General features: G+C 38.5%; 6 non-coding genes and 60 pseudogenes across 6 annotated transcripts; 40 read left to right on the forward strand and 26 right to left on the reverse strand.

Annotated features, from left to right (window-relative positions):
• The first annotated feature begins 582 nt into the window (after positions 1 to 582).
• LOC149620559 (5S ribosomal RNA) lies at positions 583 to 701 on the forward strand (annotated as a pseudogene).
• Positions 702 to 837: 136 nt separating this feature from the next.
• On the forward strand, positions 838 to 940 carry LOC149620560 (5S ribosomal RNA; annotated as a pseudogene).
• A 122-nt stretch (positions 941 to 1062) lies between these two features.
• On the forward strand, positions 1063 to 1181 carry LOC149620561 (5S ribosomal RNA; annotated as a pseudogene).
• Positions 1182 to 1318: 137 nt separating this feature from the next.
• On the forward strand, positions 1319 to 1437 carry LOC149620562 (5S ribosomal RNA; annotated as a pseudogene).
• A 137-nt stretch (positions 1438 to 1574) lies between these two features.
• LOC149620563 (5S ribosomal RNA) lies at positions 1575 to 1677 on the forward strand (annotated as a pseudogene).
• Positions 1678 to 1795: 118 nt separating this feature from the next.
• Positions 1796 to 1914, forward strand: LOC149620564 (5S ribosomal RNA; annotated as a pseudogene).
• A 361-nt stretch (positions 1915 to 2275) lies between these two features.
• LOC149620565 (5S ribosomal RNA) lies at positions 2276 to 2394 on the forward strand (annotated as a pseudogene).
• A 137-nt stretch (positions 2395 to 2531) lies between these two features.
• LOC149620566 (5S ribosomal RNA) lies at positions 2532 to 2634 on the forward strand (annotated as a pseudogene).
• A 121-nt stretch (positions 2635 to 2755) lies between these two features.
• Positions 2756 to 2874, forward strand: LOC149620567 (5S ribosomal RNA; annotated as a pseudogene).
• A 361-nt stretch (positions 2875 to 3235) lies between these two features.
• On the forward strand, positions 3236 to 3354 carry LOC149620568 (5S ribosomal RNA; annotated as a pseudogene).
• Positions 3355 to 3716: 362 nt separating this feature from the next.
• Positions 3717 to 3835, forward strand: LOC149620569 (5S ribosomal RNA; annotated as a pseudogene).
• A 138-nt stretch (positions 3836 to 3973) lies between these two features.
• LOC149620570 (5S ribosomal RNA) lies at positions 3974 to 4092 on the forward strand (annotated as a pseudogene).
• A 361-nt stretch (positions 4093 to 4453) lies between these two features.
• Positions 4454 to 4572, forward strand: LOC149620571 (5S ribosomal RNA; annotated as a pseudogene).
• Positions 4573 to 4709: 137 nt separating this feature from the next.
• Positions 4710 to 4812, forward strand: LOC149620572 (5S ribosomal RNA; annotated as a pseudogene).
• Positions 4813 to 4933: 121 nt separating this feature from the next.
• LOC149620573 (5S ribosomal RNA) lies at positions 4934 to 5052 on the forward strand (annotated as a pseudogene).
• A 361-nt stretch (positions 5053 to 5413) lies between these two features.
• On the forward strand, positions 5414 to 5532 carry LOC149620574 (5S ribosomal RNA; annotated as a pseudogene).
• Positions 5533 to 5893: 361 nt separating this feature from the next.
• Positions 5894 to 6012, forward strand: LOC149620575 (5S ribosomal RNA; annotated as a pseudogene).
• A 138-nt stretch (positions 6013 to 6150) lies between these two features.
• LOC149620576 (5S ribosomal RNA) lies at positions 6151 to 6253 on the forward strand (annotated as a pseudogene).
• A 122-nt stretch (positions 6254 to 6375) lies between these two features.
• Positions 6376 to 6494, forward strand: LOC149620577 (5S ribosomal RNA; annotated as a pseudogene).
• A 361-nt stretch (positions 6495 to 6855) lies between these two features.
• LOC149620578 (5S ribosomal RNA) lies at positions 6856 to 6974 on the forward strand (annotated as a pseudogene).
• Positions 6975 to 7111: 137 nt separating this feature from the next.
• LOC149620579 (5S ribosomal RNA) lies at positions 7112 to 7230 on the forward strand. The gene has a single exon (XR_016375589.1). It is a non-coding gene; the product is annotated as a 5S ribosomal RNA (ribosomal RNA).
• Positions 7231 to 7367: 137 nt separating this feature from the next.
• On the forward strand, positions 7368 to 7486 carry LOC149620580 (5S ribosomal RNA; annotated as a pseudogene).
• Positions 7487 to 7847: 361 nt separating this feature from the next.
• Positions 7848 to 7966, forward strand: LOC149620581 (5S ribosomal RNA; annotated as a pseudogene).
• Positions 7967 to 8103: 137 nt separating this feature from the next.
• Positions 8104 to 8222, forward strand: LOC149620582 (5S ribosomal RNA; annotated as a pseudogene).
• A 136-nt stretch (positions 8223 to 8358) lies between these two features.
• On the forward strand, positions 8359 to 8461 carry LOC149620583 (5S ribosomal RNA; annotated as a pseudogene).
• A 122-nt stretch (positions 8462 to 8583) lies between these two features.
• Positions 8584 to 8702, forward strand: LOC149620584 (5S ribosomal RNA; annotated as a pseudogene).
• Positions 8703 to 8839: 137 nt separating this feature from the next.
• LOC149620585 (5S ribosomal RNA) lies at positions 8840 to 8958 on the forward strand (annotated as a pseudogene).
• A 361-nt stretch (positions 8959 to 9319) lies between these two features.
• On the forward strand, positions 9320 to 9438 carry LOC149620586 (5S ribosomal RNA; annotated as a pseudogene).
• A 137-nt stretch (positions 9439 to 9575) lies between these two features.
• On the forward strand, positions 9576 to 9694 carry LOC149620587 (5S ribosomal RNA). The gene has a single exon (XR_016375590.1). It is a non-coding gene; the product is annotated as a 5S ribosomal RNA (ribosomal RNA).
• A 137-nt stretch (positions 9695 to 9831) lies between these two features.
• LOC149620588 (5S ribosomal RNA) lies at positions 9832 to 9950 on the forward strand (annotated as a pseudogene).
• A 361-nt stretch (positions 9951 to 10311) lies between these two features.
• Positions 10312 to 10430, forward strand: LOC149620589 (5S ribosomal RNA; annotated as a pseudogene).
• Positions 10431 to 10791: 361 nt separating this feature from the next.
• On the forward strand, positions 10792 to 10910 carry LOC149620590 (5S ribosomal RNA; annotated as a pseudogene).
• Positions 10911 to 11047: 137 nt separating this feature from the next.
• Positions 11048 to 11166, forward strand: LOC149620591 (5S ribosomal RNA). The gene has a single exon (XR_016375591.1). It is a non-coding gene; the product is annotated as a 5S ribosomal RNA (ribosomal RNA).
• A 137-nt stretch (positions 11167 to 11303) lies between these two features.
• LOC149620592 (5S ribosomal RNA) lies at positions 11304 to 11422 on the forward strand (annotated as a pseudogene).
• Positions 11423 to 11783: 361 nt separating this feature from the next.
• On the forward strand, positions 11784 to 11902 carry LOC149620593 (5S ribosomal RNA; annotated as a pseudogene).
• A 137-nt stretch (positions 11903 to 12039) lies between these two features.
• LOC149620594 (5S ribosomal RNA) lies at positions 12040 to 12158 on the forward strand (annotated as a pseudogene).
• Positions 12159 to 12294: 136 nt separating this feature from the next.
• LOC149620595 (5S ribosomal RNA) lies at positions 12295 to 12397 on the forward strand (annotated as a pseudogene).
• Positions 12398 to 12519: 122 nt separating this feature from the next.
• LOC149620596 (5S ribosomal RNA) lies at positions 12520 to 12638 on the forward strand (annotated as a pseudogene).
• A 137-nt stretch (positions 12639 to 12775) lies between these two features.
• On the forward strand, positions 12776 to 12894 carry LOC149620597 (5S ribosomal RNA; annotated as a pseudogene).
• A 135-nt stretch (positions 12895 to 13029) lies between these two features.
• Positions 13030 to 13148, forward strand: LOC149620598 (5S ribosomal RNA; annotated as a pseudogene).
• Positions 13149 to 13373: 225 nt separating this feature from the next.
• LOC149620599 (5S ribosomal RNA) lies at positions 13374 to 13476 on the reverse strand (annotated as a pseudogene).
• Positions 13477 to 13836: 360 nt separating this feature from the next.
• On the reverse strand, positions 13837 to 13955 carry LOC149620600 (5S ribosomal RNA). Its single transcript, XR_016375592.1, has one exon. It is a non-coding gene; the product is annotated as a 5S ribosomal RNA (ribosomal RNA).
• Positions 13956 to 14074: 119 nt separating this feature from the next.
• On the reverse strand, positions 14075 to 14177 carry LOC149620601 (5S ribosomal RNA; annotated as a pseudogene).
• A 137-nt stretch (positions 14178 to 14314) lies between these two features.
• On the reverse strand, positions 14315 to 14433 carry LOC149620602 (5S ribosomal RNA). Its single transcript, XR_016375593.1, has one exon. It is a non-coding gene; the product is annotated as a 5S ribosomal RNA (ribosomal RNA).
• Positions 14434 to 14552: 119 nt separating this feature from the next.
• On the reverse strand, positions 14553 to 14655 carry LOC149620603 (5S ribosomal RNA; annotated as a pseudogene).
• A 138-nt stretch (positions 14656 to 14793) lies between these two features.
• On the reverse strand, positions 14794 to 14912 carry LOC149620604 (5S ribosomal RNA; annotated as a pseudogene).
• Positions 14913 to 15031: 119 nt separating this feature from the next.
• On the reverse strand, positions 15032 to 15134 carry LOC149620605 (5S ribosomal RNA; annotated as a pseudogene).
• A 343-nt stretch (positions 15135 to 15477) lies between these two features.
• On the reverse strand, positions 15478 to 15580 carry LOC149620606 (5S ribosomal RNA; annotated as a pseudogene).
• A 137-nt stretch (positions 15581 to 15717) lies between these two features.
• On the reverse strand, positions 15718 to 15836 carry LOC149620607 (5S ribosomal RNA; annotated as a pseudogene).
• Positions 15837 to 16195: 359 nt separating this feature from the next.
• On the reverse strand, positions 16196 to 16314 carry LOC149620608 (5S ribosomal RNA; annotated as a pseudogene).
• Positions 16315 to 16436: 122 nt separating this feature from the next.
• LOC149620609 (5S ribosomal RNA) lies at positions 16437 to 16539 on the reverse strand (annotated as a pseudogene).
• A 135-nt stretch (positions 16540 to 16674) lies between these two features.
• On the reverse strand, positions 16675 to 16793 carry LOC149620610 (5S ribosomal RNA; annotated as a pseudogene).
• Positions 16794 to 17154: 361 nt separating this feature from the next.
• Positions 17155 to 17273, reverse strand: LOC149620611 (5S ribosomal RNA; annotated as a pseudogene).
• Positions 17274 to 17394: 121 nt separating this feature from the next.
• Positions 17395 to 17497, reverse strand: LOC149620612 (5S ribosomal RNA; annotated as a pseudogene).
• A 122-nt stretch (positions 17498 to 17619) lies between these two features.
• LOC149620613 (5S ribosomal RNA) lies at positions 17620 to 17722 on the reverse strand (annotated as a pseudogene).
• Positions 17723 to 17858: 136 nt separating this feature from the next.
• Positions 17859 to 17977, reverse strand: LOC149620614 (5S ribosomal RNA; annotated as a pseudogene).
• A 359-nt stretch (positions 17978 to 18336) lies between these two features.
• On the reverse strand, positions 18337 to 18455 carry LOC149620615 (5S ribosomal RNA; annotated as a pseudogene).
• A 122-nt stretch (positions 18456 to 18577) lies between these two features.
• On the reverse strand, positions 18578 to 18680 carry LOC149620616 (5S ribosomal RNA; annotated as a pseudogene).
• A 138-nt stretch (positions 18681 to 18818) lies between these two features.
• Positions 18819 to 18937, reverse strand: LOC149620617 (5S ribosomal RNA; annotated as a pseudogene).
• A 136-nt stretch (positions 18938 to 19073) lies between these two features.
• LOC149620618 (5S ribosomal RNA) lies at positions 19074 to 19192 on the reverse strand. The gene has a single exon (XR_016375689.1). It is a non-coding gene; the product is annotated as a 5S ribosomal RNA (ribosomal RNA).
• Positions 19193 to 19313: 121 nt separating this feature from the next.
• On the reverse strand, positions 19314 to 19416 carry LOC149620619 (5S ribosomal RNA; annotated as a pseudogene).
• Positions 19417 to 19538: 122 nt separating this feature from the next.
• LOC149620620 (5S ribosomal RNA) lies at positions 19539 to 19641 on the reverse strand (annotated as a pseudogene).
• A 136-nt stretch (positions 19642 to 19777) lies between these two features.
• On the reverse strand, positions 19778 to 19896 carry LOC149620621 (5S ribosomal RNA; annotated as a pseudogene).
• Positions 19897 to 20481: 585 nt separating this feature from the next.
• Positions 20482 to 20600, reverse strand: LOC149620622 (5S ribosomal RNA; annotated as a pseudogene).
• Positions 20601 to 20962: 362 nt separating this feature from the next.
• LOC149620623 (5S ribosomal RNA) lies at positions 20963 to 21081 on the reverse strand (annotated as a pseudogene).
• A 135-nt stretch (positions 21082 to 21216) lies between these two features.
• Positions 21217 to 21335, reverse strand: LOC149620624 (5S ribosomal RNA; annotated as a pseudogene).
• Positions 21336 to 21886: the final 551 nt, after the last annotated feature.

Genomic DNA, 21886 nt, shown 5'->3' on the forward strand with positions numbered 1-21886 from the left:
AATTTGAAAAAAGCGGGCAAGATGGGTACCCTTCACTTTAAACGTCAATATTAGCAAAGTTTGAGAAGATAATAGGTATAACTTTATTTTAAACGATTTAACTATTATTAATGTTAATTATTGAAGATTAAAATAATTAAAAATAATTATATTTATTTAAATATTAAAGATAAACCTCTCGTGCAAAGAGTGAGATTATCATTGCCTCCTATATCTACCAAGGCCCGTGCATGCGATATATTTCCTTCATTGCCTCCTATATCTATCAAGGCCCGTGCATTGTGATATATTTCATTCATTGCCTCCTATATCTATCAAGGCCCGTGCATTGCGATATATTTTTCAAAACAACAACAAAAATGGGAAACCCCAACTCAGAAATATAATAACGTTTTTATTGGATACTTAAGTTTATATAATCTTCTTGACACGGAGAGGTAATATTTTGGTTTTCCCAACTTGTTCCTTTTTGTTTCCTCTTTTAAATTCCACCAGATATGAAAAAAGCAAACATATCTTCTTTTTGTTATTGTTTTATAAAGATGAAGGTTAATTAAATTCAAATTATTAACTAGCACTGTCGGCAACGGCCATATCACGCTGAATACAGCGGTTCTCGTCCGATCGCCGAAGTTAAGCAGCGTCGAGCGCAGTCAGTACTTGGGAGGGAGATCACTAAGGAACAGTTCGTGCCGTTGGCTTTTTCACTTTTTTTCCTCTATTAAATTCCAATAGGTATGTATAACGCAAACATATTTTCTTTTTGTTATGGTTTTAAAAAGATGATGGTTAATTTGTCTCACTTAATTTAAATTCGAATTAGTAACTAGCGCTCTCGGCAACGGCCATATCACGCTGAAAACACCGGTTCTCGTCCGATCACCGAAGTTAAGCTGTGTCGAGCGCAGTCAGTACTTTTGAACACTGCGTGCCGTTGGCTTTTTCCTTTTTGCTTCCCCTTTTAAATTCCATCAGATATGAAAAAAGCAAACATATCTTCTTTTTGTTATTGTTTTATAAAGATGAAGGTTAATTAAATTCAAATTATTAACTAGTACTCTCGGCAACGGCCATATCACGCTGAAAACACCTGTTCTCGTCCGATCACCGAAGTTAAGCAGCGTCGAGCGCAGTCAGTGCTTGGGAGGGAGACCACTTAGGAACACTGCGTGCCGTTGGCTATATCACTTTTTTCCCCTCTTTTAAATTCCAATAGATATGAAAAAAGCAAACATATTTTCATTTTGTTATTGTTTTAAAAAGATGAAGGTTAATTTGTCTCACTTAATTTAAATTCGAATTATTAACTAGCACTCTCGGCAACGGCCATATGACGCTGAAAACACCGGATCTCGTCCGATCATCGAAGTTAAGCAGCGTCGAGCGCAGTCAGTACTTGGGAGGGAGACCACTTAGGAACACAGCGTGCCGTTGGCTTTTTCACTTTTTTTTCCTCTTTTAAAATCCAATAGATATGAAAAAAGCAAACATATTTTCTTTTTGTTATTGTTTTAAAAAGATGAAGGTTAATTATTCTCACTTAATTTAAATTCGAAATATTAACTAGCACTCTCGGCAACTGCGATATCACGCTGAAAACACCGGTTCTCGTCCGATCACCGAAGTTAAGCAGCGTCGAGCGCAGTCAGTACTTGGGAACACTGCGTGCCGTTGGCTTTTTCACTTTTGTTTCCTCTTAAATTCCACCAGATATGAAAAACAAACATATCTACTTTTTGTTATTGTTTTATAAAGATGAAGGTTAATTAAATTCAAATTATTAACTAGCACTGTCGGCAACGGCCATATCACGCTGAATACACCGGTTCTCGTCCGATCACCGAAGTTAAGCAGCGTCGAGCGCAGTCAGTACTTGGGAGGGAGACCACTTAGGAACACAGCGTGCCGTTGGTTTTTCACTTTTCTTTCCTCTTTTAAAATCCAATAGATATGAAAAAAGCAAACATATTTTCTTTTTGTTATTGTTTTAAAAAGATGAAGGTTAATTATTCTCACTTAATTTAAATTCGAACTATTAACTAGCACTTTCGGCAACGGCCATATCACGCTGAAAACACCGGTTCTCGTCCGATCACCGAAGTTAAGCTGTGTCGAGCGCAGTCAGTACTTTTGAACACTGCGTGCCGTTTGCTTTTTCCTTTTTGTTTCCTCTTTTAAATTCCACCAGATATGAAAAAATCAAACATATCTTCTTTTTGTTATTGTTTTATAAAGATGAAGGTTAATTAAATTCAAATTATTAACTAGCACTGTCAGCAACGGCCATATCACGCTGAATACACCGGTTATCGTCCGATCACCGAAGTTAAGCAGCGTCGAGAGCAGTCAGTGCTTGGGAGGGAGTCCACTTAGGAACACTGCGTGCCGTTGGCAATATCACTTTTTTCCCCTCTTTTAAATTCCAATAGATATGAAAAAAGCAAACATATTTTCATTTTGTTATTGTTTTAAAAAGATGAAGGTTAATTTGTCTCACTTAATTTAAATTCGAATTAGTAACTAGCGCTCTCGGCAACGGCCATATCACGCTGAAAACACCGGTTCTCGTCCGATCACCGAAGTTAAGCTGTGTCGAGCGCAGTCAGTACTTTTGAACACTGCGTGCCGTTGGCTTTTTCCTTTTTGTTTCCTCTTTTAAATTCCACCAGATATGAAAAAAGCAAACATATCTTCTTTTGTTATTGTTTTATAAAGCTGAAGGTTAATTAAATTCAAATTAATAACTAGCACTGGCGGCAACGGCCATATCACGCTGAATACAGCGGTTCTCGTCCGATCGCCGAAGTTAACCAGCGTCGAGCGCAGTCAGTACTTGGGAGGGAGATCACTTAGGAACAGTGCGTGCCGTTGGCTTTTTCACTTTTTTTCCTCTATTAAATTCCAATAGGTATGTATAACGCAAACATATTTTCTTTTTGTTATTGTTTTAAAAAGATGATGGTTAATTTGTCTCACTTAATTTATATTCGAATTAGTAACTAGCGCTCTCGGCAACGGCCATATCACGCTGAAAACACCTGTTCTCGTCCGATCAACGAAGTTAAGCTGTGTCGAGCGCAGTCAGTACTTTTGAACACTGCGTGCCGTTGGCTTTTTCCTTTTTGTTTCCTCTTTTAAATTCCACCAGATATGAAAAAAGCAAACATATCTTCTTTTTGTTATTGTTTTATAAAGCTGAAGGTTAATTAAATTCAAATTAGTAACTAGCACTGGCGGCAACGGCCATATCACGCTGAATACAGCGGTTCTCGTCCGATCGCCGAAGTTAACCAGCGTCGAGCGCAGTCAGTACTTGGGAGGGAGATCACTTAGGAACAGTGCGTGCCGTTGGCTTTTTCACTTTTTTTCCTCTATTAAATTCCAATAGGTATGTATAACGCAAACATATTTTACTTTTTGTTATTGTTTTAAAAAGATGATGGTTAATTTGTCTCACTTAATTTAAATTCGAATTAGTAACTAGCGCTCTCGGCAACGGCCATATCACGCTGAAAACACCTGTTCTCGTCCGATCAACGAAGTTAAGCTGTGTCGAGCGCAGTCAGTACTTTTGAACACTGCTTGCCGTTGGCTTTTTCCTTTTTGTTTCCTCTTTTAAATTCCACCAGATATGAAAAAAGCAAACATATCTTCTTTTTGTTATTGTTTTATAAAGATGAAGGTTAATTAAATTCAAATTATTAACTAGCACTGTCAGCAACGGCCATATCACGCTGAATACACCGGTTATCGTCCGATCACCGAAGTTAAGAAGCGTCGAGCGCAGTCAGTACTTGGGAGGGAGACCACTTAGGAACCGTGCGTGCCGTTGGCTTTTTCACTTTTTTTCCTCTTGTAAATTCCAAAAGATATGAAAAACGCAAATATATATTTTCTTTTTGTTATTGTTTTAAAAAGATGAAGGTTAATTTTTCTCACTTTATTTAAATTCGAATTAGTAACTAGCGCTCTCGGCAACGGCCATATCGCGCTGAAAACACCGGTTCTCGTCCGATCACCGAAGTTAAGCAGCGTCGAGCGCAGTCAGTACTTGGGAGGGAGACCACTTAGGAACACAGCGTGCCGTTGGTTTTTCACTTTTCTTTCCTCTTTTAAAATCCAATAGATATGAAAAAAGCAAACATATTTTCTTTTTGTTATTGTTTTAAAAAGATGAAGGTTAATTATTCTCACTTAATTTAAATTCGAACTATTAACTAGCACTTTCGGCAACGGCCATATCACGCTGAAAACACCGGTTCTCGTCCGATCACCGAAGTTAAGCTGTGTCGAGCGCAGTCAGTACTTTTGAACACTGCGTGCCGTTTGCTTTTTCCTTTTTGTTTCCTCTTTTAAATTCCACCAGATATGAAAAAATCAAACATATCTTCTTTTTGTTATTGTTTTATAAAGATGAAGGTTAATTAAATTCAAATTATTAACTAGCACTGTCAGCAACGGCCATATCACGCTGAATACACCGGTTATCGTCCGATCACCGAAGTTAAGCAGCGTCGAGAGCAGTCAGTGCTTGGGAGGGAGTCCACTTAGGAACACTGCGTGCCGTTGGCAATATCACTTTTTTCCCCTCTTTTAAATTCCAATAGATATGAAAAAAGCAAACATATTTTCATTTTGTTATTGTTTTAAAAAGATGAAGGTTAATTTGTCTCACTTAATTTAAATTCGAATTAGTAACTAGCGCTCTCGGCAACGGCCATATCACGCTGAAAACACCGGTTCTCGTCCGATCACCGAAGTTAAGCTGTGTCGAGCGCAGTCAGTACTTTTGAACACTGCGTGCCGTTGGCTTTTTCCTTTTTGTTTCCTCTTTTAAATTCCACCAGATATGAAAAAAGCAAACATATCTTCTTTTGTTATTGTTTTATAAAGCTGAAGGTTAATTAAATTCAAATTAATAACTAGCACTGGCGGCAACGGCCATATCACGCTGAATACAGCGGTTCTCGTCCGATCGCCGAAGTTAACCAGCGTCGAGCGCAGTCAGTACTTGGGAGGGAGATCACTTAGGAACAGTGCGTGCCGTTGGCTTTTTCACTTTTTTTCCTCTATTAAATTCCAATAGGTATGTATAACGCAAACATATTTTCTTTTTGTTATTGTTTTAAAAAGATGATGGTTAATTTGTCTCACTTAATTTAAATTCGAATTAGTAACTAGCGCTCTCGGCAACGGCCATATCACGCTGAAAACACCTGTTCTCGTCCGATCAACGAAGTTAAGCTGTGTCGAGCGCAGTCAGTACTTTTGAACACTGCGTGCCGTTGGCTTTTTCCTTTTTGTTTCCTCTTTTAAATTCCACCAGATATGAAAAAAGCAAACATATCTTCTTTTTGTTATTGTTTTATAAAGCTGAAGGTTAATTAAATTCAAATTAGTAACTAGCACTGGCGGCAACGGCCATATCACGCTGAATACAGCGGTTCTCGTCCGATCGCCGAAGTTAACCAGCGTCGAGCGCAGTCAGTACTTGGGAGGGAGATCACTTAGGAACAGTGCGTGCCGTTGGCTTTTTCACTTTTTTTCCTCTATTAAATTCCAATAGGTATGTATAACGCAAACATATTTTCTTTTTGTTATTGTTTTAAAAAGATGATGGTTAATTTGTCTCACTTAATTTAAATTCGAATTAGTAACTAGCGCTCTCGGCAACGGCCATATCACGCTGAAAACACCTGTTCTCGTCCGATCAACGAAGTTAAGCTGTGTCGAGCGCAGTCAGTACTTTTGAACACTGCTTGCCGTTGGCTTTTTCCTTTTTGTTTCCTCTTTTAAATTCCACCAGATATGAAAAAAGCAAACATATCTTCTTTTTGTTATTGTTTTATAAAGATGAAGGTTAATTAAATTCAAATTATTAACTAGCACTGTCAGCAACGGCCATATCACGCTGAATACACTGGTTATCGTCCGATCACCGAAGTTAAGCAGCGTCGAGCGCAGTCAGTACTTGGGAGGGAGACCACTTAGGAACCGTGCGTGCCGTTGGCTTTTTCACTTTTTTTCCTCTTGTAAATTCCAAAAGATATGAAAAACGCAAATATATATTTTCTTTTTGTTATTGTTTTAAAAAGATGAAGGTTAAATTTTCTCACTTTATTTAAATTCGAATTAGTAACTAGCGCTCTCGGCAACGGCCATATCGCGCTGAAAACACCGGTTCTCGTCCGATCACCGAAGTTAAGCAGCGTCGAGCGCAGTCAGTACTTTTGAACACTGCGTGCCGTTGGCTTTTTCCTTTTTGTTTCCTCTTTTAAATTCCACCAGATATGAAAAAAGCAAACATATCTTCTTTTTGTTATTGTTTTATAAAGATGAAGGTTAATTAAATTCAAATTATTAACTAGTACTGTCGGCAACGGCCATATCACGCTGAATACAGCGGTTCTCGTCCGATCGCCGAAGTTAAGCAGCGTCGAGCGCAGTCAGTACTTGGGAGGGAGATCACTTAGGAACAGTGCGTGCCGTTGGCTTTTTCACTTTTTTTCCTCTATTAAATTCCAATAGGTATGTATAACGCAAACATACTTTCTTTTTGTTATTGTTTTAAAAAGATGATGGTTAATTTGTCTCACTTAATTTAAATTCGAATTAGTAACTAGCGCTCTCGGCAACGGCCATATCACGCTGAAAACACCGGTTCTCGTCCGATCACCGAAGTTAAGCTGTGTCGAGCGCAGTCAGTACTTTTGAACACTGCGTGCCGTTTGCTTTTTCCTTTTTGTTTCCTCTTTTAAATTCCACCAGATATGAAAAAAGCAAACATATCTTCTTTTTGTTATTGTTTTATAAAGATGAAGGTTAATTAAATTCAAATTATTAACTAGCACTGTCAGCAACGGCTATATCACGCTGAATACACCGGTTATCGTCCGATCACCGAAGTTAAGCAGCGTCGAGCGCAGTCAGTGCTTGGGAGGGAGACCACTTAGGAACACTGCGTGCCGTTGGCTATATCACTTTTTTCCCCTCTTTTAAATTCCAAAAGATATGAAAAAAGCAATCATGTTTTCATTTTGTTATTGTTTTAAAAAGATGAAGGTTAATTTGTCTCACTTAATTTAAATTCGAATTATTAACTAGCACTCTCGGCAACGGCCATATCACGCTGAAAACACCGGTTCTCGTCCGATCACCGAAGTTAAGCAGCGTCAAGCGCAGTCAGTACTTGGGAGGGAGACCACTTAGGAACACTGCGTGCCGTTGGCTATATCACTTTTTTCCCCTCTTTTAAATTCCAAAAGATATGAAAAAAGCAAACATGTTTTCATTTTGTTATTGTTTTGAAAAGATGAAGGTTAATTTGTCTCACTTAATTTAAATTCGAATTATTAACTAGCACTCTCGGCAACGGCCATATCACGCTGAAAACACCGGTTCACGTCCGATCACCGAAGTTAAGCAGCGTCGAGCGCAGTCAGTACTTGGGAGGGAGATCACTAAGGAACAGTTCGTGCCGTTGGCTTTTTCACTTTTTTTCCTCTATTAAATTCCAATAGGTATGTATAACGCAAACATATTTTCTTTTTGTTATGGTTTTAAAAAGATGATGATTAATTTGTCTCACTTAATTTAAATTTGAATTAGTAACTAGCGCTCTCGGCAACGGCCATATCACGCTGAAAACACCGGTTCTCGTCCGATCACCGAAGTTAAGCTGTGTCGAGCGCAGTCAGTACTTTTGAACACTGCGTGCCGTTTGCTTTTTCCTTTTTGTTTCCTCTTTTAAATTCCACCAGATATGAAAAAAGCAAACATATCTTCTTTTTGTTATTGTTTTATAAAGATGAAGGTTAATTAAATTCAAATTATTAACTAGCACTGTCAGCAACGGCTATATCACGCTGAATACACCGGTTATCGTCCGATCACCGAAGTTAAGCAGCGTCGAGCGCAGTCAGTGCTTGGGAGGGAGACCACTTAGGAACACTGCGTGCCGTTGGCTATATCACTTTTTTCCCCTCTTTTAAATTCCAAAAGATATGAAAAAAGCAAACATGTTTTCATTTTGTTATTGTTTTAAAAAGATGAAGGTTAATTTGTCTCACTTAATTTAAATTCGAATTATTAACTAGCACTCTCGGCAACGGCCATATCACGCTGAAAACACCGGTTCACGTCCAATCACCGAAGTTAAGCAGCGTCGAGCGCAGTCAGTACTTGGGAGGGAGATCACTAAGGAACAGTTCGTGCCGTTGGCTTTTTCACTTTTTTTCCTCTATTAAATTCCAATAGGTATGTATAACGCAAACATATTTTCTTTTTGTTATGGTTTTAAAAAGATGATGGTTAATTTGTCTCACTTAATTTAAATTCGAATTAGTAACTAGCGCTCTCGGCAACGGCCATATCACGCTGAAAACACCGGTTCTCGTCCGATCACCGAAGTTAAGCTGTGTCGAGCGCAGTCAGTACTTTTGAACACTGCGTGCCGTTGGCTTTTTCCTTTTTGTTTCCCCTTTTAAATTCCATCAGATATGAAAAAAGCAAACATATCTTCTTTTTGTTATTGTTTTATAAAGATGAAGGTTAATTAAATTCAAATTATTAACTAGCACTGTCGGCAACGGCCATATCACGCTGAATACACCGGTTATCGTCCGATCACCGAAGTTAAGCAGCGTCGAGCGCAGTCAGTGCTTGGGAGGGAGACCACTTAGGAACACTGCGTGCCGTTGGCTATATCACTTTTTTTCGCTCTTTTAAATTCCAATAGATATGAAAATAGCAGACATGTTTTCTTTTTGTTATTGTTTTAAAAAGATGAAGGTTAATTTGTCTCACTTAATTTAAATTCGAATTATTAACTAGCACTCTCGGCAACGGCCATATCACGCTGAAAACACCGGTTCTCGTCCGATCACCGAAGTTAAGCAGCGTCAAGCGCAGTCAGTACTTGGGAGGGAGACCACTTAGGAACAGTGCGTGCCGTTGGCTTTTTCACTTTTTTTCCTCTATTAAATTCCAATAGGTATGTATAACGCAAACATACTTTCTTTTTGTTATTGTTTTAAAAAGATGATGGTTAATTTGTCTCACTTAATTTAAATTCGAATTAGTAACTAGCGCTCTCGGCAACGGCCATATCACGCTGAAAACACCGGTTCTCGTCCGATCACCGAAGTTAAGCTGTGTCGAGCGCAGTCAGTACTTTTGAACACTGCGTGCCGTTTGCTTTTTCCTTTTTGTTTCCTCTTTTAAATTCCACCAGATATGAAAAAAGCAAACATATCTTCTTTTTGTTATTGTTTTATAAAGATGAAGGTTAATTAAATTCAAATTATTAACTAGCACTGTCAGCAACGGCTATATCACGCTGAATACACCGGTTATCGTCCGATCACCGAAGTTAAGCAGCGTCGAGCGCAGTCAGTGCTTGGGAGGGAGACCACTTAGGAACACTGCGTGCCGTTGGCTATATCACTTTTTTCCCCTCTTTTAAATTCCAAAAGATATGAAAAAAGCAATCATGTTTTCATTTTGTTATTGTTTTAAAAAGATGAAGGTTAATTTGTCTCACTTAATTTAAATTCGAATTATTAACTAGCACTCTCGGCAACGGCCATATCACGCTGAAAACACCGGTTCTCGTCCGATCACCGAAGTTAAGCAGCGTCAAGCGCAGTCAGTACTTGGGAGGGAGACCACTTAGGAACACTGCGTGCCGTTGGCTATATCACTTTTTTCCCCTCTTTTAAATTCCAAAAGATATGAAAAAAGCAAACATGTTTTCATTTTGTTATTGTTTTGAAAAGATGAAGGTTAATTTGTCTCACTTAATTTAAATTCGAATTATTAACTAGCACTCTCGGCAACGGCCATATCACGCTGAAAACACCGGTTCACGTCCGATCACCGAAGTTAAGCAGCGTCGAGCGCAGTCAGTACTTGGGAGGGAGATCACTAAGGAACAGTTCGTGCCGTTGGCTTTTTCACTTTTTTTCCTCTATTAAATTCCAATAGGTATGTATAACGCAAACATACTTTCTTTTTGTTATTGTTTTAAAAAGATGATGGTTAATTTGTCTCACTTAATTTAAATTCGAATTAGTAACTAGCGCTCTCGGCAACGGCCATATCACGCTGAAAACACCGGTTCTCGTCCGATCACCGAAGTTAAGCTGTGTCGAGCGCAGTCAGTACTTTTGAACACTGCGTGCCGTTTGCTTTTTCCTTTTTGTTTCCTCTTTTAAATTCCACCAGATATGAAAAAAGCAAACATATCTTCTTTTTGTTATTGTTTTATAAAGATGAAGGTTAATTAAATTCAAATTATTAACTAGTACTGTCGGCAACGGCCATATCACGCTGAATACAGCGGTTCTCGTCCGATCGCCGAAGTTAAGCAGCGTCGAGCGCAGTCAGTACTTGGGAGGGAGATCACTTAGGAACAGTGCGTGCCGTTGGCTTTTTCACTTTTTTTCCTCTATTAAATTCCAATAGGTATGTATAACGCAAACATACTTTCTTTTTGTTATTGTTTTAAAAAGATGATGGTTAATTTGTCTCACTTAATTTAAATTCGAATTAGTAACTAGCGCTCTCGGCAACGGCCATATCACGCTGAAAACACCGGTTCTCGTCCGATCACCGAAGTTAAGCTGTGTCGAGCGCAGTCAGTACTTTTGAACACTGCGTGCCGTTTGCTTTTTCCTTTTTGTTTCCTCTTTTAAATTCCACCAGATATGAAAAAAGCAAACATATCTTCTTTTTGTTATTGTTTTATAAAGATGAAGGTTAATTAAATTCAAATTATTAACTAGCACTGTCAGCAACGGCTATATCACGCTGAATACACCGGTTATCGTCCGATCACCGAAGTTAAGCAGCGTCGAGCGCAGTCAGTGCTTGGGAGGGAGACCACTTAGGAACACTGCGTGCCGTTGGCTATATCACTTTTTTCCCCTCTTTTAAATTCCAAAAGATATGAAAAAAGCAATCATGTTTTCATTTTGTTATTGTTTTAAAAAGATGAAGGTTAATTTGTCTCACTTAATTTAAATTCGAATTATTAACTAGCACTCTCGGCAACGGCCATATCACGCTGAAAACACCGGTTCTCGTCCGATCACCGAAGTTAAGCAGCGTCAAGCGCAGTCAGTACTTGGGAGGGAGACCACTTAGGAACACTGCGTGCCGTTGGCTATATCACTTTTTTCCCCTCTTTTAAATTCCAAAAGATATGAAAAAAGCAAACATGTTTTCATTTTGTTATTGTTTTGAAAAGATGAAGGTTAATTTGTCTCACTTAATTTAAATTCGAATTATTAACTAGCACTCTCGGCAACGGCCATATCACGCTGAAAACACCGGTTCACGTCCGATCACCGAAGTTAAGCAGCGTCGAGCGCAGTCAGTACTTGGGAGGGAGATCACTAAGGAACAGTTCGTGCCGTTGGCTTTTTCACTTTTTTTCCTCTATTAAATTCCAATAGGTATGTATAACGCAAACATATTTTCTTTTTGTTATGGTTTTAAAAAGATGATGATTAATTTGTCTCACTTAATTTAAATTTGAATTAGTAACTAGCGCTCTCGGCAACGGCCATATCACGCTGAAAACACCGGTTCTCGTCCGATCACCGAAGTTAAGCTGTGTCGAGCGCAGTCAGTACTTTTGAACACTGCGTGCCGTTTGCTTTTTCCTTTTTGTTTCCTCTTTTAAATTCCACCAGATATGAAAAAAGCAAACATATCTTCTTTTTGTTATTGTTTTATAAAGATGAAGGTTAATTAAATTCAAATTATTAACTAGCACTGTCAGCAACGGCTATATCACGCTGAATACACCGGTTATCGTCCGATCACCGAAGTTAAGCAGCGTCGAGCGCAGTCAGTGCTTGGGAGGGAGACCACTTAGGAACACTGCGTGCCGTTGGCTATATCACTTTTTTCCCCTCTTTTAAATTCCAAAAGATATGAAAAAAGCAAACATGTTTTCATTTTGTTATTGTTTTAAAAAGATGAAGGTTAATTTGTCTCACTTAATTTAAATTCGAATTATTAACTAGCACTCTCGGCAACGGCCATATCACGCTGAAAACACCGGTTGACGTCCAATCACCGAAGTTAAGCAGCGTCGAGCGCAGTCAGTACTTGGGAGGGAGATCACTAAGGAACAGTTCGTGCCGTTGGCTTTTTCACTTTTTTTCCTCTATTAAATTCCAATAGGTATGTATAACGCAAACATATTTTCTTTTTGTTATGGTTTTAAAAAGATGATGGTTAATTTGTCTCACTTAATTTAAATTCGAATTAGTAACTAGCGCTCTCGGCAACGGCCATATCACGCTGAAAACACCGGTTCTCGTCCGATCACCGAAGTTAAGCTGTGTCGAGCGCAGTCAGTACTTTTGAACACTGCGTGCCGTTGGCTTTTTCCTTTTTGTTTCCCCTTTTAAATTCCATCAGATATGAAAAAAGCAAACATATCTTCTTTTTGTTATTGTTTTATAAAGATGAAGGTTAATTAAATTCAAATTATTAACTAGCACTGTCGGCAACGGCCATATCACGCTGAACACACCGGTTATCGTCCGATCACCGAAGTTAAGCAGCGTCGAGCGCAGTCAGTGCTTGGGAGGGAGACCACTTAGGAACACTGCGTGCCGTTGGCTATATCACTTTTTTTCGCTCTTTTAAATTCCAATAGATATGAAAATAGCAGACATGTTTTCTTTTTGTTATTGTTTTAAAAAGATGAAGGTTAATTTGTCTCACTTAATTTAAATTCGAATTATTAACTAGCACTCTCGGCAACGGCCATATCACGCTGAAAACACCGGTTCTCGTCCGATCACCGAAGTTAAGCAGCGTCAAGCGCAGTCAGTACTTGGGAGGGAGACCACTTAGGAACAGTGCGTGCCGTTGGCTTTTTCACTTTTTTTCCTCTTTTAAATTCTAATAGATATGAAAACGCAAACATATTTTCTTTCTGTTATTGTTTTAAAAAGATGAAGGTTAATTTGTCTCACTTTATTTAAATTCGAATTAGTAACTAGCGCTCTCGGCAACGGCCATATCGCGCTGAAAACACCGGTTCTCGTCCGATCGCCGAAGTTAAGCAGCGTCGAGCGCAGTCAGTGCTTGGGAGGGAGACCACTTAGGAACACTGCGTGTCGTTGGCTTTTTCACTTTTTTTCCTCTTTTAAAGAACTGACTGCGATCGAAGCTGCTTAACTTCGGTGATCGGACGAGAACCGGTGTATTCAGCGTGATATGGCCGTTGCCGAGAGTGCTACTTATTAATTTGAATTTAATTAACCTTCATCTTTATAAAACAATGACAAAAAGAAAATATGTTTGCTTTTTTCATATATATTGGAATTTAAAAGAGGAAAGAAAAGTGAAAAAGCCAACGGCACGCAGTGTTCCTAAGTACTGACTGCGCTCGACGCTGCTTAACTTCGGTGATCGGACGAGAACCGGTGTTTTCAGCGTGATATGCCCGTTGCCGAGAGTGCTATTTAATAATTTGAATTTAATTAACCTTCATCTTAATAAAACAATATCAAAAAGAAGATATATTTTTTTTTTCATATCTGGTGGAATTTAAATAGGAGATAAAAGTGAAAAAGAAAACGTCTTTTAGTGTTTCCAAGTACTGACTGCGCTCGACGCTGCTTAAATTCGGTGATCGGACGAGAACCGGTGTTTTCAGCGTGATATGGCCGTTGCCGAGAGTGCTAGTTAATAATTTGAATTTAAATTAAGTGAGACAAATTAACCTTCATCTTTTTAAAACACTAACAAAAAGAAAACATATTTGCTTTTTTCATATCTATTAAAATTTAAAAGTGGAAAAAAAAGTGAAAAAGCCAACGGCACGCAGTGTTCCTAAGTGGTCTCCCTCCCAAGTACTGACTGCGCTCGACGCTGCTTAACTTCGATGATCGGACGAGAACCGGTGTTTTCAGCGAGATATGGCCGTTGCCGAGAGTGCTATTTAATAATTTGAATTTAATTAACCTTCATCTTTATAAAACAATATCAAAAAGAAGATATGTTGCTTTTTTCATATCTGGTGGAATTTAAGAGGAAACAAAAGTGAAAAAGCCAACGGCACGCAGTGTTCCCAAGTATTGACTGCGCTCGACGCTGCTTAACTTCGGTGATCGGACGAGAACCGGTGTTTTCAGCGTGATATGGCCGTTGCCGAGAGTGCTAGTTAATAATTCGAATTTAAATTAAGTGAGACAAATTAACCTTCATCTTTTTAAAACACTAACAAAAAGAAAACATATTTGCTTTTTTCATATCTATTAAAATTTAAAAGTGGAAAAAAAAGTGAAAAAGCCAACGGCACGCAGTGTTCCTAAGTGGTCTCCCTCCCAAGTACTGACTGCGCTCGACGCTGCTTAACTTCGATGATCGGACGAGAACCGGTGTTTTCAGCGAGATATGGCCGTTGCCGAGAGTGCTATTTAATAATTTGAATTTAATTAAACTTCGTCTTTATAAAACAATATCAAAAAGAAGATATGTTCCTTTTTTCATATCTGGTGGAATTAAAGAGGAAAATAAAGTGAAAAAGCCAACGGCACGCAGTGTTCCCAAGTATTGACTGCGCTCGACGCTGCTTAACTTCGGTGATCGGACGAGAACCGGTGTTTTCAGCGTGATATGGCCGTTGCCGAGAGTGCTAGTTAATAATTCGAATTTAAATTAAGTGAGACAAATTAACCTTCATCTTTTTAAAACACTAACAAAAAGAAAACATATTTGCTTTTTTCATATCTATTAAAATTTAAAAGTGGAAAAAAAAAGTGAAAAAGCCAACGGCACGCAGTGTTCCTAAATGGTCTCCCGCCCAAGTACTGACTGCGCTCGACGCTGCTTAGCTTCGATGATCGGACGAGAACCGGTGTTTTCAGCGAGATATGGCCGTTGCCGAGAGTGCTATTTAATAATTTGAATTAAATTAACCTTCATCTTTATATAACAATAACAAAAAGAAGATATGTTTGTTTTTTCATATCTCGTGGAATTTAAGAGGAAACAAAAGTGAAAAAGCAAACGGCACTCAGTGTTCCCAAGTACTGACTGCGCTCGACGCTGCTTAACTTCGGTGATCGGACGAGAACCGGTGTTTTCAGCGTGATATGGCCGTTGCCGAGAGTGCTATTTAATAATTTGAATTTAATTAACTTTCATCTTTATAAAACAATATCAAAAAGAAATTATGTTTAATTTTTTCATATCAGGTTGAATTTAAATAGGAAATAAAAGTGAAAAAGACAACGTCACGCAGTGTTTCCAAGTACTGACAGCGCTCGACGCTGCTTAAGTTCGGTGATCGGACGATAACCGGTGTATTCAGCGTGATATGGCCGTTGCCGAGAGTACTAGTTAATAATTTGAATTTAATTAACCTTCATCTTTATAAAACAATATCAAAAAGAAGATATGTTGCTTTTTTCATATCTGGTGGAATTTAAGAGGAAACAAAAGTGAAAAAGCCAACGGCACGCAGATTTCCCAAGTATTGACTGCGCTCGACGCCGCTTAACTTCGGTGATCGGACGAGAACCGGTGTTTTCAGCGTGATATGGCCGTTGCCGAGAGTGCTAGTTAATAATTGAAATTTAAATTAAGTGAGACAAATTAACCTTCATCTTTTTAAAACACTCACAAAATGAAAACATATTTGCTTTTTTCATATCTATTAAAATTTAAAAGTGGAAAAAAAAGTGAAAAAGCCAACGGCACGCAGTGTTGCTAAGTGGTCTCCCTCCCAAGTACTGACTGCGCGCGACGCTACTTAACTTCGGTGATCGGACGAAAACCGGTGTATTCAGCGTGATATGGCCGTTGCCGAGAGTGCTAGTTAATAATTTGAATTTAATTAACCTTCATCTTTATGAAACAATAACAAAAAGAAGATATGTTTGTTTTTTCATATCTGGTGGAATTTAAGAGGAAACAAAAGTGAAAAAGCAAACGGCACGCAGTGTTCCCAAGTACTGACTGCGCTCGACGCTGCTTAACTTCGGTGATCGGACGAGAGCCGGTGTTTTCAACGTTATATGGCCGTTGCCGAGAGTGCTAGTTAGTAATTCGAATTTAAATTAAGTGAGACAAATTAACCTTCATCTTTTTAAAACAATAACAAAAAGATAATATGTTTGCTTTTTTCATATCTATTAAAATTTAAAAGAGGAAGAAAAAGTGAAAATACCAACGGCACGCATTGTTCCTAAGTGGTCTCCCTCCCGAGTACTGACTGCGCTCGACGCTGCTTAACTTTGGTGATCGGACGAGAACTGGTGTTTTCACCGTGATTTGGCCGTTGCTGACAGTCCTAGTTAATAATCTGAATTTAATTACCCTTCATCCTTATAAAACAATAAAAAAGAGAAGATATGTTTGCTTTTTTCTTATCTGACGGAATTTAAAAGAGGAAGCAAAAAGGAAAAAGCCAACGGCACGCAGTGTTCAAAAGTACTGACTGCGCTCGACGCTGCTTAACTTCGCTGATCGGACGAGAACCGGTGTTTTCAGCGTGATATGGCCGTTGCCGAGAGCGCTAGTTAATAATTCGAATTTAATTTAAGTGAGACAAATTAACCTTCATCTTTTTAAAACAATAACAAAAAGAAAATATGTTTGCTTTTTTCATATCTATTGGAATTTAAAAGACAAAAAAAGGGAAAAAGCTAACGGCAAGCAGTCTTCATAAGTGGTCTCCCTCCCGCGTACTGACTGCGCTCATCGCTGCTTAACTTCGGTGATCGGACGAGAACCGGTGTATTCAGCGTGATATGGCCGTTGCCGAGAGTGCTAGTTAATAATTTGAATTTAATTAACCTTCATCTTTATAAAACAATAACAAAAAGAAGATATGTTTGCTTTTTTCATATCTGGTGGAATTTAAAAGAGGAAACAAAAAGGAAAAAGACAACGGCACGAAGTGTTCCCAAGTACTGACTGCGCTCGACGCTGCTTAACTTCGGTGATCGGACGAGAACCGGTGTTTTCAACGTTATATGGCCTTTGCCGAGAGTGCTAGTTAATAATTCGAATTTAAATTAAGTGAGACAAATTAACCTTCATCTTTTTAAAACAATAACAAAAAGATAACATGTTTGTTTTTTTCATATCTATTAAAATTTAAAAGAGGAAAAAAAGTGAAAAAGCGAACGGCACGCGTTGTTCCTAAGTGGTCACCCTCCCAAGTACTGACTGCGCTCGACGCTGCTTAACTTCGGTGATCGGACGAGAACCGGTGTATTCAGCGTGATATGGCCGTTGCCGACAGTGCTAGTTAATAATTTGAATTTAATTAACCTTCATCTTTATAAAACAATAACAAAGAAAAGATAAATATGCTTTTTTCATATCTGGTGGAATTTAAAAGAGGAAACAAAAGAAAAAAGCCAACGGCACGCAGTGTTAAAAAGTACTGACTGCGCTCTACGCTGCTTAACTTCGGTGATCGGACGAGAACAGGTGTTTTCAGCGTGATATGGCCGTTGCCTAGAGTACTAGTTAATAATTTGAATTTAATTAACCTTCATCTTTATAAAAAAATAACAAAAAGAAGATATGTTTGCTTTTTTCATATCTGGTGTAATTTAAAAGAGGAAACAAAAAGGAAAAAGCCAACGGCACGCAGTGTTCAAAAGTACTGACTGCGCTCGAGGCTGCTTAACTTCGGTGATCGGACGAGAACCGGTGTTTTCAGCGTGATATGGCCGTTGCCGAGAGCGCTAGTTAATAATTCGAATTTAAATTAAGTGAGACAAATTAACCTTCATCTTTTTAAAACAATAACAAAAAGAAAATATATTTGCTTTTTTCATATCTATTGGAATTTAAACGAGGAAAAAAAGTGAAAAAGCCAACGGCACGCACTGTTCCTAAGTGGTCTCCCTGCCAAGTACTGACTGCGCGCGACGCTGCTTAACTTCGGTGATCGGACGATAACCGATGTATTCAGCGTGATATGGCCGTTGCCGAGAGTGCTAGTTAATAATTTGAATTTAATTAACCTTCATCTTTATGAAACAATAACAAAAAGAAGATATGTTTGTTTTTTCATATCTGGTGGAATTTAAGAGGAAACAAAAGTGAAAAAGCAAACGGCACGCAGTGTTCCCAAGTACTGACTGCGCTCGACGCTGCTTAACTTCGGTGATCGGACGAGAGCCGGTGTTTTCAACGTTATATGGCCGTTGCCGAGAGTGCTAGTTAGAAATTCGAATTTAAATTAAGTGAGACAAATTAACCTTCATCTTTTTAAAACAATAACAAAAAGATAACATGTTTGCTTTTTTCATATCTAATAAAATTTAAAAGAGGAAGAAAAAGTGAAAATACCAACGGCACGCATTGTTCCTAAGCGGTCTCCCTCCCGAGTACTGACTGCGCTCGACGCTGCTTAACTTCGGTGATCGGACGAGAACTGGTGTTTTCACCGTGATTCGGCCGTTGCCGACAGTGCTAGTTAATAATTTGAATTTAATTACCCTTCATCTCTATAAAACAATAAAAAAGAGAAGATATCTTTGCTTTTTTCTTATCTGGTGGAATTTAAAAGAGGAAGCAAAAAGGAAAAAGCCAACGGCACGCAGTGTTCAAAAGTACTGACTGCGCTCGACGCTGCTTAACTTCGCTGCTCGGACGAGAACCGGTGTTTTCAGCGTGATATGGCCGTTGCCGAGAGCGCTAGTTAATAATTTGAATTTAAATTAAGTGAGACAAATTAACCTTCATCTTTTTAAAACAATAAAAAAAAGAAAATATGTTTGCTTTTTTCATATCTATTGGAATTTAAAAGAGGGAAAAAAAAGTGAAAAAGCCAACGGCAAGCAGTGTTCCTAAGTGGTCTCCCTCCCGAGTACTGACTGCGCTCGACGCTGCTTAACTTCGGTGATCGGACGAGAACTGGTGTTTTCACCGTGATTTGGTCGTTGCCAAGAGTGCTAGATAATAATTCGAATTTAAATGAAGTGAGACAAATTAACCTTCATCTTTTTAAAACAATAACAAAAAGAAAATATGTTTGCTTTTCTCATATCTATTGGAATTTAAAAGAGGAAAAAAAGTGAAAAAGCCAACGGCACGCAGTGTTCCTAAGTGGTCTCCCTCCCAAGTACTGACTGCGCTCGACGCTGCTTAACTTCGGTGATCGGACGAGAACCGGTGTATTCAGCGTGATATGGCCGTTGCCGAGAGTGCTAGTTAATAATTTGAATTTAATTAACCTTCATCTTTATAAAACAATAACAAAGAGAAGATATATATGCTTTTTTCATATCTGGTGGAATTTAAAAGAGGAAACAAAAGAAAAAAGCCAACGGCACGCAGTGTTAAAAAGTACTGACTGCGCTCTACGCTGCTTAACTTCGGTGATCGGACGAGAACAGGTGTTTTCAGCGTGATATGGCCGTTGCCTAGAGTACTAGTTAATAATTTGAATTTAATTAACCTTCACCTTTATAAAAAAATAACAAAAAGAAGATATGTTTGCTTTTTTCATATCTGGTGTAATTTAAAAGAGGAAACAAAAAGGAAAAAGCCAACGGCACGCAGTGTTCAAAAGTACTGACTGCGCTCGAGGCTGCTTAACTTCGGTGATCGGACGAGAACCGGTGTTTTCAGCGTGATATGGCCGTTGCCGAGAGCGCTAGTTAATAATTCGAATTTAAATTAAGTGAGACAAATTAACCTTCATCTTTTTAAAACAATAAAAAAAAGAAAATATGTTTGCTTTTCTCATATCTATTGGAATTTAAAAGAGGAAAAAAAGTGAAAAAGCCAACGGCACGCAGTGTTCCTAAGTGGTCTCCCTCCCAAGTACTGACTGCGCTCGACGCTGCTTAACTTCGGTGATCGGACGAGAACCGGTGTATTCAGCATGATATGGCCGTGGCCGAGAGTGCTAGTTAATAATTTGAATTTAATTAACCTTCATCTTTATAAAACAATAACAAAAAGAAGATATGTTTGCTTTTTTCATGTCTGGTGGAATTTAAAAGAGGAATCAAAAAGGAAAAAGCCAACGGAACGCAGTGTTCAAAAGTACTGACTGCGCTCGACGCTGCTTAACTTCGGTGATCGGACGAGAACAGGTGTTTTCAGCGTGATATGGCCGTTGCCGAGAGTACTAGTGAATAATTTGAATTTAATTATCCTTCATCTTTATAAAAAAATAACAAAAAGAAGATATGTTTGCTTTTTTCATATCTGGTGTAATTTAAAAGAGGAAACAAAAAGGAAAAAGCCAACGGCACGCAGTGTTCAAAAGTACTGACTGCGCTCGAGGCTGCTTAACATCGGTGATCGGACGAGAACCGGCGTTTTCAGCGTGATATGACCGTTGCCGAGAGTGTAAGTTAATAATTCGAATTTAAAGTAAGTGAGAAAAATTAACCTTCATCTTTTTAAAACAATAACAAAAAGAAAATATGTTTGCTTTTTTCACATCTATTGGAATTTAAAAGACAATAAAAGGGAAAAAGCTAACGGCAAGCAGTCTTCATAAGTGGTCTCCCTCCCGAGTACTGACTGCGCTCATCGCTGCTTAACTTCGGTGATCGGACGAGAACCGGTGTATTCAGCGTGATATGGCCGTTGCCGAGAGTGCTAGTTAATAATTTGAATTTAATTAACCTTCATCTTTATAAAACAATAACAAAAAGAAGATATGTTTGCTTTTTTCATATCTGGTGGAATTTAAAAGAGGAAACAAAAAGGAAAAAGACAACGGCACGAAGTGTTCCCAAGTACTGACTGCGCTCGACGCTGCTTAACTTCGGTGATCGGACGAGAACCGGTGTTTTCAACGTTATATGGCCTTTGCCGAGAGTGCTAGTTAATAATTCGAATTTAAATTAAGTGAGACAAATTATTCTTCATCTTTTTAAAACAATAACAAAAAGATAACATGTTTGCTTTTTTCATATGTATTGGAATTTAAAAGAGGAAAAAAAAGTGAAAAAGCCAACGGCATGCACTGTTCCTAAGTGGTCTCCCTGCCAAGTACTGACTGCGCTCGACGCTGCTTAACATCGGTGATCGGACGAGAACCGGCGTTTTCAGCGTGATATGGCCGTTGCCGAGAGTGTTAGTTAATAATTCGAATTTATAGTAAGTGAGAAAAATTAACCTTCATCTTTTTAAAACAATAACAAAAAGAAAATATGTTTGCTTTTTTCATATCTATTGGAATTTAAAAGACAAAAAAAGGGAAAAAGCTAACGGCAGGCAGTCTTCATAAGTGGTCTCCCTCCCGCGTACTGACTGCGCACATCGCTGCTTAACTTCGGTGATCGGACGAGAACCGGTGTATTCAGCGTGATATGGCCGTTGCCGAGAGTGCTAGTTAATAATTTGAATTTAATTATCCTTCATCTTTATAAAACAATAACAAAGAGAAGATATATATGCTTTTTTCATATCTGGTGGAATTTAAAAGAGGAAACAAAAGAAAAAAGCCAACGGCACGCAGTGTTAAAAAGTACTGACTGCGCTCGACGCTGCTTAACTTCGGTAATCGGACGAGAACAGGTGTTTTCAGCGTGATATGGCCGTTGCCGAGAGTACTAGTTAATAATTTGAATTTAATTAACCTTCATCTTTATAAAAAAATAACAAAAAGAAGATATGTTTGCTTTTTTCATATCTGGTGTAATTTAAAAGAGGAAACAAAAAGGAAAAAGCCAACGGCACGCAGTGTTCAAAAGTACTGACTGCGCTCGAGGCTGCTTAACTTCGGTGATCGGACGAGAACCGGTGTTTTCAGCGTTATATGGCCGTTGCCGAGAGTGTTAGTTAATAATTCGAATTTAAATTAAGTGAGACAAATTAACCTTCATCTTTTTAAAACAATAACAAAAAGAAAATATGTTTGCTTTTTTCATAT

This window comes from Phalangium opilio, unplaced genomic scaffold (assembly GCF_054372755.1).
Source record: "Phalangium opilio isolate 3A_F unplaced genomic scaffold, DU_Popi_V2 ptg000209l_1, whole genome shotgun sequence".
NCBI classification, from domain to species: domain Eukaryota; kingdom Metazoa; phylum Arthropoda; class Arachnida; order Opiliones; family Phalangiidae; genus Phalangium; species Phalangium opilio.